This window comes from Convolutriloba macropyga, chromosome 14 (genome assembly GCF_964194025.1).
Source record: "Convolutriloba macropyga chromosome 14, txConMacr16.3, whole genome shotgun sequence".
NCBI classification, from domain to species: Eukaryota; Metazoa; Xenacoelomorpha; order Acoela; family Convolutidae; genus Convolutriloba; species Convolutriloba macropyga.
This window is the reverse complement of record NC_134481.1, coordinates 47,428,141-47,446,815: the sequence shown is the minus strand read 5'-3', so window position 1 is coordinate 47,446,815 and position 18,675 is coordinate 47,428,141. Positions and strand designations below refer to the sequence as shown.

The window sequence follows — 18,675 nt, the reverse complement described above, 5'->3', positions numbered from 1 at the left end:
CATGTGATAGTTACAGTTTTTACTAAACATCAAATTTTTACTCGACTTCGACTTTTAAACTCGAGTTCGTATTACAACTATAAATTAATAATCAATATAAAACTATTTTATACCATACTGGTGTTATTATTATTTTGAATTGTTGTTATAATTGGCCGAAAAGGATCTATTTTAACCGGTCACTTCAAAAATCTTTTAAAAATTTGCATATACTTTGATGTTGTCCTCTTAACCAGGCAACTTTGAAAATCAAAGAAAAGCGTGTGGTTTTATAACGCGTGGGGTTTATCTTTAAACCCGTATTAGCACTTAGCGCCCATTAAATTATCTAAATCTTTCGAGTTGTATTTGATCTAATAGTTGGGTATAAGTTTGTTTGATCGATTCTCGACTAGTTAATAGTATACAATAGGAACGCAATATTGACATATAAATAATACTCAAAATTTGGATCACATGATATCAATTCTTATTTAAATTTACCAATTTGTGTGAAATTTTAGTTCAATTATTTTGAGAAACTATATGAAAACGGACACATGCTAGGCTTCCGTAAATATCAAATGTTAATTTAAATTTATCTTGATATTTCTTAATTTTATTTGCAATTCTATTTTGAATTCTTTCATTTCTTTTAATTCTTAACAATTCTGTTGAAATTCTAAATTCTCAAAAAAAAACGTGTGCAAAAATATACATGTTTAATCCAAAATGCTCAATTTTAATCAAAATATGAACCCCAATAAATTATTTTTCGCATTATTTACATTTTTGTTCACGTTATATTTGGCAATTCAGACAACAAATTCAGCTTCGTTATCTGAAATCCGGGAGCGAGAGTTAAAACAAATTCAGACTCGTCCGGAACATTTATCGTCGACATTTTCAATGGAAAGGTTTCAAACCGGGCGAAGATAAACCGGTTGGCAAAATTGAACCCTTGGCTAGCAAAATGTCTCAGACCCGTTCTCCAAATTATGACCAAAAAGCAGGGTTCCGGTCGGAATCTCAGAAGCTGAAACAGTCGAGAACCCGCAACGTCGGCACAAATAATGGTTGCGTTGTGTTTTACAATACGCAGAAGTTCTGCGAGGCGTATACTATGCCCTGGGCAATTAATGGGTCTGCGAGGGTTTGTGGGGCGGATTTGAGACCTCCCCCGATGCCAAGTCGGTACTCGACTTCAAGGGCAACTGTCTATTCACTGCTCAGCATCGTCAGCTTAACAAGTGAGTATAATGAAGCAAACAATTTAAAATTTTTTTAATCTGGTAATTTATTTTAAAAAATCATAGTTTATTCATCCGTGTTTATTCAACTTAATCATCTTTTTCAGTGGTGTTTTTATTTACTGAGTCAAAATGAGACAGCATCAAGGTTCCGGGTGGCAACTTCTTAGTAATCATTCAAGTATCATGTATAATGTCCTATACATCATGCACTATTTATCAGGATATCTGAAAGAGAGCAAATCATATCGGAATTTTTCAATCGATTTTAAGATATTTAGTAACGTAGACTTTGAGAAAATTGATCCGTTGATTAAGCTCAGAAAAAATTATGAATTCATGGTGTAAAGTTTTTGATCATATTTTTAGTTCATTTCGGGGGATTTTAATTGATCTTTTTATTTTCTTATAACTTAATAAGATTATAGCCTCCCTAATTGTAAGTTGACCTGTACCTCTGCTTATTTTGTTCTAAACGATAGTTCCACCAGATCATATAGGCTTTCAGCAATATTTTTTTTCTGATTGACTTGGACTGGACCGGGGGGGGGGGGGGGGGGGTGATCGGTGTTTTAATTTTAAAGCAGAAATTTTCAAGAAAAATATGCTCTTTATAATATTCGTTTGAAATTCACTAATCTAAAAGCGGGCAATCTTCAGCTTTGTTTCTCAGCTTACAGCTTCCTGTTCTATTTTCGGCTCTTTCGGCGTCTTCTCTATTAAGATTATAGTTTGTTGTCTTGTGTTACATTTTGTCAACTTCTTTATAGAATTAATTTTTTTAACCGAAATGAAAATGTTACTTAAGCTCTAATTTTATCTTGTCCCCCCCCCCCCCCCCCCCCCCCCCCCCCTAATAAACGGGTGACCAATAGATTCTGGAACGGATCGACTTAATTTCTCTTGTTCTAATTTCCGATCAGATTGTAATTCTATCTATGACGATGAACTCATTTTCTCTGACTCCCTTTAGTCCCAAATTTTCCTCATTTGTCGGTCATTTAAATTTAGCCCCCTTTTCCCGAACCTTTTCATTGAGTATTTGACTTTCTGTTACCTACTTTTCAATTCACTTCGTCAGTTCCTGTTCAGCGCTGACTAATTTAGAATGAATTGTTCCCAGATTAAGGTTCGCTTCCTAAAATCGACTCTAATCAGACCTAGTTCTTTCCTCTAATGACTCTTGTCACCTGTTCTATTTTCGCCCAATTTCCCTAACTGGTCTTTTTTAATACTGTTTTGTATATTTATGTGAACCGTTAATATTAACATCAAAAATGTTCTTATTGTAAATATAATAAATAAATAAATTTTGTGTGAATAAATTACAAATTAGCAAAAATATTTGATTGAATAATTTTTCATTAAAAAAACGCAAATTTATGTAAATGATAACCAAATACAAGATCTAGTGTAATTTTTATCCAAGATGTCTTCAAAAGATTTTGAATAATAAAGTTTTTAGTTAAATATTTAGTTAAATTTTTTTAGTTTTTTTGTGTTAAACGAGTTCATTTTCCATTTAAGGCGAGTCATTATTAAAGATTTAACTTCAAAATCACCTCTAAAACCGAAAAAATCAAGAATATAGTTTGTTTGTCTAACAATGTCTCACTTTGTCTAATTATTTCTGCCCCAGGCGGATACTTGATATGTAATTACGATTAATGATGTCGCAATCGGAAAAGATTATGGAAAACTTCGGAAATAATTAGTAGGGATAAATCTGGTGTTCGAGGAAATTCAATGTCAACTTGGTCCATATTCAGCAGACGATGCTGAAATGTTCGTTCACAATTTTCTAAAAATTTTTTAGTTTAAATTGGAAAAGATAACAATAGGTTTTGTTCAGTGTTTTATCATGCTTTTATTGGTTGGCATGACTGAATAGCAACTAATAATCTATAGCTGAAAGAAAGTCTGATAAGAAAAATTTTAGTGAAGTTCTTTTTTAAAATCAAATATGGGATATTCTATTATATCTACAGATCTAATGACGTTTTCTAGTCAGAAAAAAAAATTTAAGCAACAAGTGTTGTTAAAATTTCGAAAGTTTTTTTTTATTAGTCTCCTTAAAGAGGTTTTTTAGTTTCTGAGGAAAAAGTTTTTCAAATATATGCGCAAGGTGATAGGCAAAATGATTATTTTTACAGATATCTCTACAAAAATTGAAGAATTACTGAACAAATTTCATTTGAATAGTGGTATGCTCTAGAAAAATTTTCAAATACCGAAAACTGACTGTCAAAATTGACCTAAGTATATTTCTTCAATCCGCGACCTATTTTTCCACGGTCCCAAGAAAAAAAGTTTTATTGTCAAAAGTTAATACGGATATAAGACAAAGACTTGGTTATTTTTCACTGCCTTGAATGAATTCTTTTTTCTTTTTAAGATTTTATGTTTTCAAAGTTTTGTGTGTTATTTTATTTTGTTTTGAAATTGAGGTATAGTGTGGGTTGCAAATTCAGGCAATAAAATAACTATTTTTGATAGTAGTCAAACCAAAAATGTGAAAATTTTTTAGTAAAAACTAGAAAATAATATATCGGCGTAGTTTAACTATTTTTTCCTCAAAATTCAGTTTTTCCATTCAAAATTGAAGTGAGCTCAAATAGTGTTTTTGGTTTTTTTGAGATATAGCTCAAATGACAACATTTAACTTGAAATTTTGTCAGTTTTCTTGGGACTATTTTGTCTGGGACGGTTTTGTCTGGGAATCTTTTTCAATTTGGGACTGTTTTGCCTGGGACTGTTTTGTCCGGACACGAGCAACAAACAATCCTATGCCGTTGGTTTTGTCCAACTTTTGTGTATTATCTGAAACTTCGGTTAGATCTAACAGAAGCTGCAAGAGCAAGAAAATCGAATTGTTCGGTAAACACTAATTGCTCATTGTGTGCGTTTGCAGCGGTTGTATTCTGCTATCGGTTATAAAATGGGCTTATTTTGCAAATTTTAATTTTATGCATTTTAGAGGTTGGCTTCAGTTCTTTTTCGCTTAAAGATTGTGCTTTTTTGGGAGAACATAATTTGGTGATAATTCTGTTTAAAGTTTGACAGGGATGACTATTTGAACCAAAACCTTCAATAATTACAGAAACTTTTTTGTGTATATTATTGACCACTTGGTTAGTTTAGTTAGGTCAACCAGTTTATTGAAACACGTTTTAAGTTTTCAAATCACACCATAATATTTCAATAAAAATAAATTTTTGCTTTTACTATTAGAATTGATCAAATAGTGAAGGCCTTTTGTAAATCCTTAAGTCAAGCGTTCTGATAAAAAATACTTAAATTTGTCAGAAACATCTGTAAAATGAAAACTTTAACTCATTTGAATAAAAATATTCTATACCTACTAATTGAATAGTTACTCGGACAAGCTAAACAAATGGCTGAAAAATATAACAACACCCACTATGCTACTCGTGTGATTATAAAAAAGATTTTGAAACTTTTTATCACATATTTTACGAATGTCCAGTAGATGAAACTATTAGATGACTAATAAAACCATTTTTTTTAAAGATATGAACACAATTGGGCTTAAGTTATTTTTTTTGCAAAGCAACTTAAGAACTGCATAAAATTAATTAGTAAAATTGATTTCATCCTGGATTGAGAAGAGCAACTAGATGACTGACCTCAACTCTATCGTAAATTATAATTAAGTATCCACCCACCTTTTGCTTTTATTTAATGATATAATTAAAATGTAATAAATTTTTTGACGCCTTAAACTAGAAGTTACTATCAGAACTTACGCAGTTCATTTTTTGTTTAGTTAGTTTTTTGACGAAAGTTTTGCTAGCTATCGTAGATTTCTCTAGCTAGTGAATGGTTTATGATATACATCATAAATTATCGGTTTAATCTTTTTTGAAGTCTTCGAAGTCGGTGCAACTGCAAGAAAACGGCGTTTTATTTATCGTACTAACTTTTTATCGTTATTTCCCGTTAAATACTTTTTCTCTGGTCATATAGTTACGCTAATCAAACAGCTATTATTTTTAAACTATGCCTTTTTTATTTTGCGCACAATTGACTATCGACTGTCATCTCAATTTGATATCATCTGACAAAGTAAATGAAATTTCTTGAAGGGAAAAAAGTTTGCCAGAATACATTTCCGAAAATATTCAAAACTCTAAGAAGGCATTAATTTGAAATAACAAAAAATTAATGGAATTATTTTGAAGAAATCACTTTGTTGTGTCGCTTCATTTACTACACCTTTATCAGCATAGATTAAAATTTGAGACCATTAGGTTTGCGACAATAATCACGGTAGTTAGTTTGCAAATTTACTATCCATGGAGCCAACACGTCCAAGCCATGAGCGTCTTGTTTAGCTATCTCAATCCGAACTATCATTTCAAAGGTGATAGGCAAAATGAGTATTTTTACAGATATCTCCACAAAAAATGAAGAATTACTGAACAAATTTCATTTGAATAGTGGTATGCTCTAGAAAAATTTTCAAATACCGAAAACTGACAGTCAAAATTGACCTAAGTATATTTCTTCAATCCGCGTCCTATTTTTCCACGGTCCCAAGAAAAAAAGTTTTATTGTCAAAAGTTAATACGGATACAAGACAAAGACTTGGTTATTTTTCACTGCCTTGAATGAATTCTTTTTTCTTTTTAAGATTTTATGTTTTCAAAGTTTTGTGTGTTATTTTATTTTGTTTTGAAATTGAGGTATAGTGTGGGTTGCAAATTCAGGCAATAAAATAACTATTTTTGATAGTAGTCAAACCAAAAATGTGAAAATTTTTTAGTAAAAACTAGATAATAATATATCGGCGTAGTTTAACTATTTTTTCCTCAGAATTCAGTTTTTCCATTCAAAATTGAAGTGAGCTCAAATAGTGTTTTTGGTTTTTTTGAGATATAGCTCAAATGACAACATTTAACTTGAAATTTTGTCAGTTTTCTTGGGACTATTTTGTCTGGGACGGTTTTGTCTGGGAATCTTTTTCAATTTGGGACTGTTTTGCCTGGGACTGTTTTGTCCGGACACGAGCAACAAACAATCCTATGCCGTTGGTTTTGTCCAACTTTTGTGTATTATCTGAAACTTCGGTTAGATCTAACAGAAGCTGCAAGAGCAAGAAAATCGAATTGTTTGGTTAACACTAATTGCTCATTGTGTGCGTTTGCAGCGGTTGTATTCTGCTATCAGTTATAAAATGGGCTTATTTTGCAAATTTTAATCTTATGAATTTTAGAGGTTGGTTTCAGTTCTTTTTCGCTTAAAGATTGTGCTTTTTTGGGAGAACATAATTTGGTGATAATTCTGTTTAAAGTTTGACAGGGATGACTATTTGAACCAAAACCTTCAATAATTACAGAAACTTTTTTGTGTATATTATTGACCACTTGGTTAGTTTAGTTAGGTCAACCAGTTTAATGAAGCACGTTTTAAGTTTTCAAATCACACCATAATATTTCAATAAAAATAAATTTTTGCCTTTACTATTAGAATTGATCAAATAGTGAAGGCCTTTTGTAAATCCTTAAATCAAGCGTTCTGATAAAAAAATACTTAAATTTGTCAGAAACATCGGTAAAATGAAAACTTTAACTCATTTGAATAAAAATATTCTATACCTACTAATTGAATAGTTACTCGGACAAGCTAAACAAATGGCTGAAAAATATAACAACACCCACTATGCTACTCGTGTGATTATAAATAAGATTTTGAAACTTTTTATCACATATTTTACGAATGTCCAGTAGATGAAACTATTAGATGACTAATAAAACCATTTTTTTAAAGATATGAACACAATTGGGCTTAAGTTATTTTTTGCAAAGGAACTTAAGAACTGCATGAAATTAATTAGCAAAATTGATTTCATCCTGGATTGAGAAGTGCAACTAGATGACTGACCTCAACTCTATAGTAAATTATAATTAAGTATCCATCCACCTTTTGCTTTTATTTGTTGATATAATTAAAATGTAATAAATTTTTTGACGCCGTTACTATTAGAATTTACGCAGTTCATTTTTGTTGTTTTGTTTCTTTTTTTGATGAAAGTTTTTCAAGCTATCGTAGATTTCTCTAGCTAGTGAATGGTTTATGATATACATCATAAATTATCGGTTTAATCTTTTTTGAAGTCTTCGAAGTCGGTGCAACTACAAGAAAACTGGGCGTTTTATTTATCGTACTAACTTTTTATCGTTATTTCTCGTTAATTACTTTTTCTCTGGTCATATAGTTACGCTAATCAAACAGCTAATATTTTTAAACTATGCCATTTTTATTTTGCACACAATTGACTATCTGTTGTCGTCTCAATTTGATATCATCTGACAAAGTAAATGAAATTTCTTGAAGGGAAAAAAGTTTGCCAGAATACATTTCCGAAATATTTAAGACTCTAAGAAGGCATTAATTTGACATAACAAAAATTAATGGAATTATTTTGAAGAAATCACTTTGTTGTGTCGCTTCATTGTCGACACCCTTATCGGCATAGATTAAAATTTGAGACCATTAGGTTTGCGACAATAATCACGGTAGTTAGTTTGCAAATTTACTATCCACGGAGCCAACACGTCCACGCTATGAGCGTCTTGTTTGGCTATCTTAATCCGAACTATCATTTCAACCTTCAATTTATCATCGCAATTTTCTAGAAAAGTTTTGTTCTACATTCTAATAACATGATTTGGTATTGATCTGTGTCATTTTAGAGGCCTTTAAAAACTATTCAATAGCTTACAGATTGCAATTTTTGGCCTTTTTTTTAAAAAAAAAAGTTTTTTCACAGTTTTAAATTACGTTTAAAGGTGGTGTTTGTTTTCTCTACCTTCAAATTTTCGTATTGTAAGTTTTGAAGTTTTTTGCACTTTTTTGTTGCCTTTTAAATATTAACTTTGCTCTATTTATGACCAAAGTTAATTGTTTTTTATTTTAAACACAATATTTTAAAAGTTTTTCTGTAGTTATTGCTGCCTTTTTAACGTTTTCAAGGTTTGCACAATTTATGTTCATAAGTTTGGTAATGTAAATAAACACAGTTTTGTGCGTTACGTATTTGAAAAAAGCGTAAAATTTGCGTCTAAACAGTCAAAATTGCTGTAGGTTTTACCCTCAAAAACCGAATGCCCTTGAACTAAGCCCCGAATATGTTACGAGCTTTCATTTTCACCCAGTTCGTTTTCCTTTATTTATGCCCAAAGAAACGTACAAACATTTTATTAACCTCATTTTGATTTGCCCAAAGCCTAACTGTCGTGTGGGTTCGCATTTTATCCAGGTCTCCGGGCTTATTTCTGTGGGAAGCTTTTCCAAATTTATAAACGGGGGTTGATTTAATCTCGTATAGCTGTCAAGATTTATTGTCAAAAGAGCCCTTGGATAGTTTTCTTTCAAAATTCTTTCCCCTCGAGCTAATTTTAGTCTAACAATATTCTAGTTCTAAGAATATTGCCCGAGAGAGGAGCTAGCCGACTTGGAAAAGATGAAAATTTAGCCGACGCTTAATTCTGGTTGGTCAGAAAATCGGATTGTTTAAAATATTACTATATTTCTTCCGACCATTATGATTGGTGTGCGACCGGGTTTACCGGCTTGAATTCTTATTTTTTGGTTGTCGGCTAAACCCCGTTTTTTGGGTGTCGGCCAATTGGACTATCCCCCCAATATTCTTTCAAATGATTGCATGTATTGTAAATGTTCAAAAAGTAAAGGGAGATTTTCATGTAACTCGAAGCCGAAGGGCTAAAAAGTCCAAGTAAAATATAATGATATCATTTCTTAGTCTGCTTTTGGCCAAGACACCAAGTTCTTAATTTTCAGCTTGATTTCCGAACCAAAATGATCCGTTTTAAACACAAACTCACAAATCTAAACATAAATAGATTGAAAACTTTTAAAAAAATGTCATTTTCGGTTTCGAATTTTTCTGCTTTTTTCCACACAAATTCTGCCCATTGAGAAATTATACCTGGTTTTGTAAAAGTGTTCACGATTTAATCGTTGTTAGAATTCACTCAATCATAAACTCTGCGTCGCAACTGTCCTAAAAGGAGAAATTCTCTCCAAAATTCAAAGAGTTTAAGTCTTGTGTTGTTTTGGCTCTATGCCACATGAAGGGCTAATAAGTTTTGTCCAAAATTAACTGGAAAGCATAAATATCAAAGTTGCGTGTCGTATATTCTAATTTGAAAGCTATTTAGAACACCTGGTTTTAGTTAAGCCTTGAGTTCTAGAACCAGTTTGTCGTTTACAATTTCTACCGCTCGCTTAAATCGTAATTTCAAATTCTTTTGGAACATTTTGAACATGTTCTAATTTTGTATCAAATTTCGAATTTCCTTGTTTGGAAATTACAAAATTCAAATATGTCAAACTGTAAACGGCGGTAGGCCTTTTTATTGTATGTTTTGGGTCTTCAGGCTACCAATCATTTGGGTAAAATCTACGGGGGTTTTCGTTCTAAAACCCAAATTCCGTTTCATATTGTTTGTTAAAGGCTAATTTGTTAGTTATAAATCAGGTCTCTAATGTCCTCGTGATTTCGTGCTCGAATGAATTTGATTGTGGTTTGTTATGAACATGACCAAGGGGTACAAAGTATGTGAATAAAGTTTAATAATTTCACGATTTATTAAGAAAATTAATTTTTTGTCAATATGCGCATCAATTTTTGTGTGCTGTGTTAGTGAAAAATTCTTATGAGAGGGCGCGTGCTGTAATTTCACCACAAGTAAAACGTGATTATTACTCTTGATAATCACGGTTCTGCTAACCAAATTAAATGTTAATTCAAAAAAGCTTCTCAAAAAACTTGAGCGCATGATCAGTTTGTAATGTTTAATTTTTAGATGAGCCTTAATTAATAATTAATATTTGTCGCTTCACCGTAATCACAGCTGAACACTGGGCCAACAGCAACCTGCTCGCAGCTGTTCTTATCTTAAAAAAATTGTTGTTTTTTCAAAAATCTCATTATATATCATTTATACTGAACTACGCTAGAAAATTAACAGCCACTACTTTCTAGTTTTGGCAAATAAAAACCTAAGGAACTAATTTTGAACGTTCATTTTTTCAAATTAGTATCAATATTCGATTATTTTTTCATATAGTTAACGTATCTTTTTAAGGTTTAGTTTTTGCATAATGAAGCCATTCAATTTTTGAAAAGGAAGATAAAACAACGTCTGAACTCTGAAACTTTTCCAATGCTATTTTGGCATATGATCTAGGAAGCATGAGAAGTTTTCCATCTCGATTCAATGTTCCTTTGGGACAAAAACCAGTTGTGTTAAACCATGTTTATTGGATCCATTGACAAAAATGTGAATTTAATGTTTGCGCTCTTTAATTTCACTTGTGTTAAGTAGGGCTCTTTGTCAAACGAGTGAAAAACTCGTACATTTAGGTCCTAAACGCTTTTTAGGTCCTATATTTTGAAATTTTAATCTAATATGATCACAAACGCAAAAATGTATGTCTTATGGATAAAAAATCTGCCTACCAATCAGGGTTTTAGCGTTTAACGTCTGATCAAATCTTTCCAATACGCTACGATCTAATAAGTGACTATAGTTATTTAGCCTAAGTTTGTTGACAATCAAATTGAGAAACTGGATGTTTGATAATTTAAATGGTTATTCAATAAAACTTTCAATCGCAAAGAGTTTGTCAATCTCAAAAAGATATTATGAAATATAACTCCTCAGACCTTATTCTAAAAATCAATTAGCTTATGGAGAAAGTAAAAAGATGACATATCTGACTAGTTTATAAGGGACTTATTGTGGATTTTGTGCATTTGAGTGTCTGTGGAATGTTTTATGACATAATTTTCATTGTAGTGGTTTTGTGTCATAAGTTCTATAATAATACAATTGACAAATTCTGATAATTATAGGTATTATTTTCAATATAAATGGTTCAAAAATATATATGTTGGAGGACTCCGATAGAGCCGCATGGTTGCTTATAAAAGTGCCATAAGGTTAAATTTAAAGCCGAATATTTCCCGTGCTCTGACTGGACTACCTTAAACTGATTATTTTATAGGAAACTTGGATCTTTTCAACAATTCCCCCCTCCCTTTGGTACCTAGTAGAGAATCGCTCCCTTGTGCGCTTTAATTTACTAGATTATTTGGCCGAATATAAGTTTGAGCGCAATTGCGGACCCATGTTTACAGCTATGCCTCTCATGCCCTGTGGGATGTAATCAGCAAATCGCGGGTCGGTTATCGAGGCGAAGCCGCGAAGCGCGCCCACCGACCCGCCAGTCGGAAATTCTTGTGGCTTTGTATGACAATTCGGCTAATTAGTTCAGTATGGCGTATTTTATTCTATTCAGTTTAACACAGTATGCACATACGTGGAAAGTTATTAGTCGTCTCAAATTAGTTTATAAACTGCTAGCTTGAATTCTATTCAAGAATAGCCACTTCTGCAAAAGGGGGTCAATTCTTGAAATGATCCGGCAACTTTTATGAAAAAGTGTTTTAAAATAAAAAAAAGGAACACTGTATTTCTCCTAATATCTGTAGATGTTTCAGTCGTAGTAAAATTTACAGAGATAGGCAGTGTCAAATATTGATAATTACAAAAGAGAAACTAATAATTTATAATAACTAAAAAATCGATCCAATAGAGAAATCACTTGTAATGGAGGGGAGGGACGACAGTAACATAAATTTAATGTAAAACAGAAAAAAATTTAATTGAATTTAAAATGTATCCAAGTAATTGATCGATGTTGGGTTTTATTTGGGTCCTTCTGGTATTCATTAAGAAAAAACAGCTTATATTTCTTCTTTGCAAGACTGTATGACATTGACAAATATTTTCTTGGGAAAGAATTGTGCTGTAGAATACCTCTTTTAATAATACTTTTTTCATGCAAATTGCATTTTAAAATTGTCTGGGTAAAAATTTTATGAGTTCGCTCGTGTATATAAAAACTTGCGGTTGGTAATTTCAAAGCTGAGCTTGAGAAGGCAGGCTTCTTTTTATTCATGATACTATGGCAGTAAGTGGCAGCCCTGTAATCAAAAAGCAAAGAAATAGGTAGTATACCAAGGTTCATTTTAAGATCTGAGGATGAGTCAAATTTCTGTCTGTGAAAACAAGCTTTGATGGCCCAATTTAACTGCTTTTCTAATGTCGTTATAAGATTTTGATTGATGGTTGCAAGTAAAACAGAAGAATATTGAACATGACTGAGAACAAAAGCGTTCAAAATAATTTTTTTGTAACCAGTGGGTATTATGTTCCTGAGGGCATATATGCATTTAATGCCCTGGGCCATTTTTGACAAAAGAATTTTTACTTGTTTTTGATATTTGAGGTCTTTGTCAATATTAACACCGAGATATTTGACTTCCGCTTTCGAACTTATTAATTTGTCTCCCACTTTTAATGTCGTTTCGTCATGATCGAGCTTCCAAATGTCGTTTCGTCATGGTCGAGCTTCCAAAAATAATAAACTCTGTTTTATCCGGATTGATCTTGAGGTGATGCAGTTTAAAAAATTGTATGCATTTTTCTATGGCCTTCTCAAGCTCGTCTTTGCATTTGAGAACTTCATCATGAGAGCTCAATAGTACTGTGTCATCTGCGTATTGTATTGTTTCACATGACAAAAAGTTGCTAAGATCGTTAACATATAGATTGAACAAGAGTGGACCTAAGACTGTTCCCTGCGGAACTCCTTGAGCCACTTCAATCCAACTTGCGTGAAGAAGGTCTAACGGTGGTTCGGGGGGGGGGGGGGTTGTCGTGGACGTTGCGGCCACTGAGATCCCGATTGGAGCACAGACTGACCGCACATTTTTGATAATCAGTTCATGCCAACTGATTTGTTCGCCATTTCTGAACAGTTATTTAACTATAGTTTATGCCAATTGGATTGTTTGGCAAATCAAATTTAAGCACTCGGCTCTGATTCTTTTTTCTCGGTGGGTTCTACGCCCCTTTGGCGCAGTAAAAGTGTACGCAGACTGGAATTGTTATCGTGTATGTTCTGAATTGAAGTACTGAGAAACATTGGGTATTTTTTCCTGACATTATATTTTAATTTTTTTTCAGGTAACACTCTCTTGATAGCAGCTGTGGTCGTGAGCGCTGGACTTCAAAAACCCTTTTACTGGTTGCTAGCCGGGTTCAGTTCCAGTTGTATTCTTTTAGTGGCCAGCCAAGGTTTAACCCTAATTCCACCAACCCTCCTTCGGGTCGAGACAAGTTGGATTCTGGGCGAATTCCCGTGCTACCTGGTCTATGTATTGTCTATCATAGCTACCGTGTCTTCAACTATATTCATTCTGTTGATTGCTTTTGAAAGGTATGAAATGATTTTAAAACAAATTTTTCAAAACCTCTTAAAAATTTATCAGTAGTTTTTTTATATGCATAAGTTAAACAAAATGGTTATTTTTGGTTAGTCTTTATTACCAAAGTCTTTTATCGATTTTCGTTTTTTAAAAATTTTGAATAGTGTTGGTAAACGTTTAGAAAAATTCCAAATGCATACCAAATGCATGAAAAATTCCAAATACAAAATTCCAAATGCCTTTCAACTTTTTGGGGATAAAATTTAAAATTGCAAAATTACGTCATGCTCTTAAATGTATGATTCATTTATTTAACCCCGTTGACATTTAATCGATAAGATTTGAAATAAAACCTGTTCAACCTCAAACTGGGGTTCATATTACAAATTTCTTTCCTTTTAGGCCATTTGTTGTGACAAAACAGTCTTTTCCCGCTGAACAAACTTGAAGCTCACAAAACCGGTCGCACTTTCACGCCTTATTCACACAGCGTGTGTTTGATCACATTCGCAGCTGAACCAAGTCTCGTTCAACTGTCAATTAGCTGTCAAGTACTTTGATTGACAGGTTGTTGTGATAGCTTCTAAATCAGATATTCGTATTGGAAAATCAGGGTCAACGTCCTGAGGGAATTATTCCTGGGCACTGGGTGAATTTTTAAACCCGCTTTCTAATCATATGCCTTTCAAAATTCTAATGAGATTTAACTTGAAATGAAATGGCAAGATTTTGTATGTGAATTTTATTTCTGGTAAATGTGACCTCTGAGTTTCCGAGAAATATTGATGACTTTTTACGATTCAAAGCTTTTATAATGTTGTAGTTGTGTATGTTTAATTGTCTTATTAGCCAATTTTCAATTTTTCGGCCTGTCAAATCCTTTAAAACTCAAATGCAAAAATATTTTTAAGGCAAAAATTGCAAAAACAACAAAAAACCAATAAGATGAAGCTACAAAATGAAGATATATATAATTTCATAAAATGTTTTAGATACGTGGTCGGCAAAACTCCACCAGAAGCGAAAGAATTCGTGACGTTGAAAAGAGCCCAAGCGTCCATAATCGCCAATTGGGTAATATCTCTGGCATACGGCTGCTGTTGGGTTCTCTTCATCGAATTCGACACCTGCGTTCTCAGAGATGGAAGTTTGATTGACAGGTGTCAAATGCGACAATTGGACATTGGGCGGGCTATTATGTCCGTAACTGAGGGATTTTTCCTATTGGCTCTGCCCTTAGCGGCTGCTGTGATCTTATTGGTTCAGACAACTGCACCAATCGTAAACCAGATTCAGAAAAATTCGGCGCTTCCCCCAAACCAGGCAATGAACAACCCTACCAGAGGGCCCGTGGGCGGGCGGGTTGTCAGTTCGGGCTATTTGATGAATCAAAGATACGCGATGCCCCCCAACTCAGTAAGAGGGGGGTCAACTTCTCAACGACAGAAAAAGTCGACGAAGGCTATGAATGACAAACCTTATAATGTAAGAATTTATTTGCAATCTCAAAAATTTCCACAGTCATCTTAAATGTCAAAAATGGTCTTTTAGCTCAAAGTTTGGACTTCAGTTAAGAACGCAAAAATTTGAAATAATTGTATATGTATACCCTCTGAATTTGCAAACTAGATTATTTTCAACTCAAGAATATCAATAATCAGGATCTCGAAATCAAATCCGAATGAGTTGGTAGAAAATCCGACTTTTTTCTATTGGACTCCATCATATAAAAGACATCAAATAACGTCTACAATTGCATTGATTTCGAGATAACAATCCGTTCATAACTTAATGAGATTATAACTAATAAGTTTTGAATTTGATTGTCTATTTCAGCTGATCCGGCTCATGCTATTCGTTCTGATCTCGTACATCGTCCTTGCAGCTCCTCGACGTTTGACGGAGCTCTACATCAGCTCATCGTCCGCCAGATCCCAGCAGTACTTCACGGAGACCATTTTCTACACTTTAATGTACCTCAACACGGCTCTTTTCCCTTTCCTGGTTCTCACAATGTCCGCAAACGTCCGAAGAGCCGTACGAAAGTTGATCAGACCTCAGAAAACAAGTGGACGTCTCTTCACACACGAAGCTTCCGCCCAGAGTGTGGCGAGGCGGGCGCGAGAAATGCAGACCTTTAACAGTCGAAGAACGGCGGGTAATTTAAACCCGAACGAACCTAATCGTCGTCTAACAATCGGAGGTCAAAGTAACAATGGAACAAACGGATCTAACACGAGCGTACAGCAACCACCTGAAATCAGCATCTCGTTTATTCACGTTAGCCCAAGCGGGCAAAACTTGAACCGACTGTCATCGGCGGCTTCGATTTCCCGAACAACTTCGGTCAACAGCAGCAATCGGCATTCGTCATCTAGCACTGATAGTATGCAAAGTTACGACCCAAATACCGACGACGTTTTCTACTCGTTCGCACCGCCAAAGTTTGGCGTCAACGGCGATAACCCGACGAATTCGAACCCAGCCGGGACAAGAGGGTCCCGAAACTGTATTACCCCTGTTCGTATAGGTGCCAGTTCGCTCAACACAAATTACCCGATTGCTTACGCCCGATCTCAAAGCCAACCTGCGGGTTCTGCAGTAAACAGCTCCTCAAATGCTTAGAACTAAAGTGAAAAAATTGACAATTATAATTAGATTAAACCTGAATTGAACAATTTGGAAATACAAATGATCAAATTAGTAATTATTGAAGAACTTTTGGGCTTTTCCCATTATAGCCCCCTCGACAGCTTAGGGAGCAAAACATGTACAACTGCTTTCTCTCAACCTCTCAGTCATGGTTAGTAGATCATAATATGGGACTAAATATTCGCGGGGCGATAATGGGAAAAACTCGACTTTCACAATGCAGCCGTTGTCTTTTGCGTTTGAATAAACGATCGGTCTTGAAAAATGGTTCTAGCCAATAAAAGTGCCAAATTTTCAAACGGGCTGCATTGTAAAATGAAAATTATTGCAATGAATGTTTGATTTTGGTGTTGTGATTGTTGAAACTCGCGCGTATGTTTGGTGCGAATGTGACACGTGACTGTAGAAACAATATTTTTATATGACTGTTCAATATTGCTCGTAGTTTAGTTGTTAGTGACTATGCATGCTTCTATAACAGTATTCACTTTATAAATTGATCGTTATTTTTCGTCTTTTTTCTCAATCTTAAGGGCATATCATAAGAAATACACATGTCGAATTGTGTTATAGTATTCTGCATTTGTTGCGGCTGCTCAAGAATTTCGGCGGAACCGAAATATCACAGTCTGATTCTCGAGCTTTACGCCGGCCTGGTTCTTCACTGGTTTCGATTGACTAATAAACTCGTATAAACAATTAGTCACTTGGACGTAATATAGGACTGTAACTTTAATTTTTGATTGAAATTACGAAAAACCTTAGTGACAATCTATGTTCAATCTCGTGCTGAAGTTTGTACGGCTTCAGCAAGTGTTAGTAAGGATGCTAACTTCTTGTCAAGAAAACTCAACTATTTTAAAATTTGGAAGATCTTAAGATCTACCAAAACTTAGAAAAAAAATAAAGCTGTTGAAGAATCGAATTATATTCTAATTCTGAGAGCCAACTGCTCTTTGTAACAGTTTAAGTGCTAACAGCCATACTTGTGGGTTTGATGCCATAACGTTCGCTGGGTCCATGGATAGCTTATAGGTTACAGCCGTGTGCTGTAACCTCGGGTTGCTCAGAGTTTTCTTTCGCAAAATCGCAGGGTGTACAAGTTTTTGGTCCCAACTTGTAAAGTTTTTCAGTTTTGACGATTTTTGAGTTTTGACAAACTCTAATTTTTCTGGTTTCAAAAGTTATTTATTGCTCTCTGATGGCTCTTAATGCTCATTTGAAGTGGCGCCAACATCCCCGGCCCTATTTTTGTTCTCGGGAACACCATCCTAGAAAATTGGCGCCATCGTTGAAACACCATCGTAGATCTTCACGACTGGCCAGTTTACATTTCCATGTGCCATTTTGACTCTCGCTGATCGCAAATCGCCAACGTTGCCATAACGATGTCAAATTTTGGTCCAGTTTGCACTCACAGCGTATCACAGAGTCATTTACCAGCAATACCAGTTTGCCTTCTTTCAGATTTTAGCACATGCTCTTCTGTCCACTTCGATCTCTCTTTCCATTGTGGAAGGTAATCGCGAGTCCATCTTTTCCAGATCAAGACGACATATGCTTGAGCCGTTTCGAGGGATTTTTCAGATCATTGTAGCGCTCACCGGATGGCATAAAAGCTGCACTCCCCATTCTCTCGTCCTAGTGAAAAAATGATTAGGTGTTGCTTAAGAGTGCTGTCAGGAGTGCAGCGTTGTCACTTACTGATGTCGGTTGTCTTGCGTTAAGAGTTTGCTCTACAAAACACTTTGTAGTGCTGAGTATTTTCTCAGTGAGGCTTCGGTTTTCCAATACTACAATCATGACTTTCTCGCAACCTCGATCTAGACTCTTCTAGATTTCAGCAAAATATGGCGTTCCAGGTGAGTTGAATTTTCAAACGACGTTTTTCTGAGAAAAGTCACCCCTGATCTTAGCTTTGTCCGACGCGCCCGTGAATTTTTCCAGTACGTCGGCCGCAAGAGATTTGTTTTGTTGTCGCTGATGTTAGTGCTCGGGTAGCCACGTCTTGCAGTGAACCTTGTCACTGCAGCTAGACAGGACTCGGTGTCCAATGACTGCAACTTCGATATGCGTTGCTCTGGTTGTTAGAAAATTGAAGAAGCAGCACCATCTCTTCAAGGTACTTTGTAGAAATTTTCTTTCAAAGGTCCCGAAGTAATCAACTCCGGTAAGGTTAAATAGGAACACATAATCAACAAGTCACTCTCAGGGTAGATGTGCCACTGGTGTGTGAATTTGATGGGCGTTTCTGTGTCATCATTTGAAACATTCGGGAAGCTTTCGTTTTCAACAAAATGAATCTTAGTTTGTTTTGCTTGTTGGATCTCATCTGCTTTGAGAGGTCTCTTCTGCTTTGTTTTGAACCTCAGGAAGTAGGCAAAGAAGTTTTTTTTATTAAGTTGAAGTTACTGTATTCTCTACAGTCAACTTGGCACCACGGTGGTTCAGCCTCGAATATTTTATCAA

General features: G+C 34.5%; 1 pseudogene; it reads left to right on the top strand.

The window, feature by feature from the left end:
* Nucleotides 1–539: 539 nt before the first annotated feature.
* LOC142352955 (uncharacterized) lies at nucleotides 540–16,720 on the top strand (annotated as a pseudogene).
* Nucleotides 16,721–18,675: the final 1,955 nt, after the last annotated feature.